The sequence below is a fragment of the Podarcis bocagei genome (genome assembly GCF_964188305.1).
Source record: "Podarcis bocagei genome assembly, chromosome: 1".
NCBI classification, from domain to species: domain Eukaryota; kingdom Metazoa; phylum Chordata; class Lepidosauria; order Squamata; family Lacertidae; genus Podarcis; species Podarcis bocagei.
The window spans coordinates 51,358,514-51,362,825 of NC_138125.1; the positions used below are offsets into that span (position 1 = coordinate 51,358,514).

General features: G+C 41.7%; 2 long non-coding RNA genes across 2 annotated transcripts; one reads left to right on the forward strand and one right to left on the reverse strand.

Annotated features, from left to right (window-relative positions):
* Window positions 1-826: 826 nt before the first annotated feature.
* On the reverse strand, window positions 827-2,800 carry LOC308571711. The gene is made up of 3 exons (XR_014001580.1): window positions 2,710-2,800; window positions 1,733-1,858; window positions 827-1,161 (listed from the first exon to the last, which is right to left on the reverse strand). It is a non-coding gene; the product is annotated as an uncharacterized lncRNA (long non-coding RNA).
* Window positions 2,801-2,864: 64 nt separating this feature from the next.
* LOC308571642 lies at window positions 2,865-4,047 on the forward strand. The gene is made up of 3 exons (XR_014001562.1): window positions 2,865-2,942; window positions 3,464-3,553; window positions 3,987-4,047. It is a non-coding gene; the product is annotated as an uncharacterized lncRNA (long non-coding RNA).
* Window positions 4,048-4,312: the final 265 nt, after the last annotated feature.

Here is a 4,312-nt window from a genome sequence, read left to right on the forward strand (position 1 = left end):
TGAATGTCTCACCCCAACACTGTCAGCCTCTGTCTTTTCAGTGCTATATGACCTAACCCAACAGGCATGTGCATATTTTGCAAATTCATACTGAAAGCATCATAATTCACTGAAGTTCCCCATTGTGTTTGTGTGTATGAGAGAGAGAGAGAGAGAGAGAGAGAGAGAGAGAGAGAGAGAGAGTTGTATTTCTGCCAAGAGAAGAGTTTTAATAATCTCCACATGTTAAGCAACTACAAACTACCACCTTTCTATTTATAACTCTTATTTTCTTCAGTTTGAGAACAAGGTTTCCGTATGTATTATTACCCTGGCTGAGTCATAAGCCTTGATTAGAGTTGATGAATATGAAGCTAATCAGTTTCTTGGTTCTGGGAGTGACATTTCCAGGCAATAAGGCTGTAGTACAATCAAGCAAACCAACTTAATACATAGACTTGTTGGGTGAATCTGGAATCATCGCAGCACTATAGTGGCACCTTCCCCACATTGCCCTTGTTAGCAGCAAGTAGTAACTAAAGTCAATGTAACTGACAACAGGAGGGGAGCCACTTTCCATGTTTGTCTGGTTTTCTGACTGGACTTGTTAAATTATACTCTAGGCTCATTGTGATTTAAATGGAAAAAGTTGTATTGATTTTCTTAAAACTGTCTGAGAAGAAAAAGAGCATCCCCGTGTCTTATACAGCTTCCTATCAAGGATTTTGAATTATGGTGCTGGAGGAGACTCTTGAGAGTCCCATGGACTGCAAGAAGATCAAATCTCTCCATTCTGAAGGAAATCAGCCCTGGGTGCTCACTGAAAGGACAGATCCTGAAGCTGAGGCTCCAATACTTTGGCCACCTCATGAGAAGAGAAGACTCCCTGGAAAAGACCCTGATGCTGGGAAAGATGGAGGGCACAAGGAGAAGGGGACAACAGAGGACGAGATGTTGGATAGTGTTCTCGAAGCTACCAGCATGACTTTAACCAAACTGTGGGAGGCAGTGGAAGACAGGAGTGCCTGGCGTGCTCTGGTCCATGGGGTCACAAAGAGTCGGACACAACTAAACGACTAAACAACAGCAACAACAGTCAAGGATACCTGGAAACGCAGACTGCATTCGGTGAATGTTCTCCATGAAAAGTGCCAATGTTCAATTTGCAGCATGGCACCCAACCTGTTTGAAGATCATTGAAAGGGGAAGCAGAGCGCACGCAAGTTAACGACGTATTTTAAACTTAAATTGCAAGCTTTCAAAGGTTTTAATGTTTAAATTGAGAACAGAAAATATTAATAAAATGCTGAGCAAATTTACAGCTAGAAAAAAGAAGAAGCTGAGGCTGCTGAGAAGGCCGGATCCTATCTCAGATGTGAGTCTTGCGGCAGGGGAGGGGGTCCTGCCCCCTGCCTGACAGGCCTCTTCCACCTGGCCTAGTAGGGCGGGGCCCTGACTAACTGCAGCTATGAAAGTTGCTGCAGCTGAACACACATTTGAATTGCAGTATTGTTTAGCTGGTTTCGGTTTCGTTGTGATTAACCCCATTGTCTAAAATGCTTTAAATTATTTTCAACGGTTTTTACAGGGTTTTTGTGGGTTTTTGTGGGATATGCCTGGGAAGAGAGGGGCTGGGGAGAGCAGGAGGGCCCAGTCACAATGGTTCAGGGTGTGGAGCAGTGGGACAGGCTGAGTAAGGGGCACACAGAGCAGGCAGTGAGTGACTGTGCTATGTGCCAGACCCTCCTCCAACCTGGGGAACTGTGGTTGTCATATCAGTCAGCCTTCGGGTTTGCAGCTGCTGTTGTTGAATGTCAGGTCTGCTCTGAGTAATACCATATTGGTCCGAATATAAGCCGCACCCGCAAATAAGCCGCACCTTTAGAATTCGGGGGGGGGAGAGAGAGAAAGAAAAGATAATCATCATCAACATCATTTTATTTGTATGCCGCCTTTCCATAGTTGAAACTATGCTCAAGGCAGCTTACAACATGACAAGATTGACATAATTACAAACATAACAGAAGTCATAAGCAATAAATAAAACACATCAAAAAGTACACAACCAAATGGAAACAATTTCCACGTAAATCGTAAGATCTAAAACTAGAGACACAACAATAATATCAATAACAGCAATAAGCTCTCTCAACCCCCCATAGAAAATACTCCAGTCCAAGAATCTGTTCGACAGCCTCAGTTTTTGTGGCTGGAGTCAGTCAGCACTCCACTCTCCCAGGACAGATGGGAAAGGGCCAGCGAGGCAGGGTGCAGGTCTTCCAGGGCTCACAGCCAAGATGGTCTCATTTAAAACAACACAGATAAAAATCAAAAACAATTTAAAAGAGGAGCCCTTTCTGCTGAGCAGCAGCCACGGTCCTTGTGAAGCCTGTCAGGCCCTGCCCCAAGCCAGGTGGAAAGAGGCAAGGGCAGGGCCCTTCAGGGCCCTAGCAGGCGGCCCTCAGCAGGCAATACCCGAATATAAGCCGCTTGCTTAAAATTCCACAGGCATTCACACCCGTAAATGGCAAATGTAGAAGAAAATCCTACGGGTACTAGAGAGGACCTGCAAGTGGGTTAAACACTTGTTTGTAGCACCATAAATGCAAATAAAAAATCACTACTGCACTGTAAAATATGGGGAAAGCAATGAATGACATTAGACTTAATTGCACAACCGTCTCAAGCTCGCAAATTGACAATAAAACAATTTTTTTTGTTCCGTTTTACCGTGTGTCTGTTTCAGCAGCGATATCGTAAAAGCCAATTTTTGTAAGGTCACGAATTTAGGCCGCACTTTAACTTCTCACGGTCAGAATTTTGGGGGGGAAGTGTGGCTTATATTCAAGCCAATACGGTACTTGTTGCCTGCATTGCATCCTCACTTTGCCATCCAGTCAGAGCTCTTCTGGGCAGTGTGGGGCTTCTTACAGTCCGGCCCAAAGGAGGTGGTAGAACTGATGGTAGCTCACTGTACACTTCTTTGCAAAGCATTTTGAGGAAATAATCACTTGCCTCCACCGGGATTGTGGCTCCGCTATGATAGCAGATTAATCTCAAGGGGTGTCCAGAGCACTGTCTAGTCCTGTTGTGCTGGATGAATTTTAGTTGGTAAGGCTTGACGGTGTGGACAAGTCAGTATCCAAATTTAATAAATAAAATAAATGAACAAATTAATTCTTCAAGCAATAACAGTAAATGTGAGCCCACAGTTCCGATCTTTAGCTGGTTTTGATTTATACCATTTTTGTGAATGCAAGTGTGCCTGGCATGTTTCTGTGGGCTAGCTTTCAAATAAAATGCTTTTATATTGAAGGAATTAAAATGGTTATTTTGTTGAAAATGTTTGCTTTTTTCTTTTGCTTTTTGTCTGACCAGACTAAAGTTGCTCATTATTTTCATGCTGAGTCAACAATATATGGCAGTAAAAAGAATTCTGGAGCAGGGCATTGGGAGTAATGACAAAATCTTCTTATTTTCTCAGGTGATTCTGTCATATAATAGTGAATTCTGTCCTTCTTGGTATAATGAAGACACCATTGATGATGTGCTCGTTTCTATCAATATGACACAAGTAAGCTGAGATCTCGTAATTGTCAGGATTGTGTCTGCTTACAACAAACCCTTTTAACCGTTGATTAAATCTATGATCGTGTAAGCAAATGGAGATTGTAGAGCTTTTTTAAAAAGAGAGAGAGAGAGAGATAAAAGCTGTGTAGAAACAAACAAAGAGTGGGAAAACTATTTGTAACGGGTCTCTGGTTGTTTACCCACTTTGTTCAGAATATTTTTAAAAAGCTAAACTACACCCCACACTTTGCAGTGCTTTGTGCACAAATGAGTTTTCAGTTCATTGCTTGCCTTGCTATTTTGAAATCAGTTCAAATCTGAAATACAGGCTTTCGCAAAATGGTAATGGAGTGCAATTTCCATCTGAAACTTGGTTTTTTTGCATTATTCTAATTTTTGCCATTTGTATTTTTTTTCTTGTCTTTTTCAACCAACAGTCAACAAGAGAACACTAAAACACAGACTTCTTCTTTTTGCAGAATCCTGGTATGTATCTAAGATAAAAGGCTCTTGCTTGAAGGTTAATTAATTGTGGCCATTAAACGTAAGTGGAAACATTCTAATGAGATAAAAGCAGGCTGCAGCATTGTTTTCCTACCTCACATTGCAGAATTGAAAGGAAATTGCCCAGCTAAATGATCTCATTTTCAACTCTGTTTGTTCTGATAATTTATTGAATGTTTTGCCTAGCTACAGGGAAAATGTAGGAAATTATAGGAATCAATAGACATTACAGATGAAATTAAAAGGTCATATCTGGAAG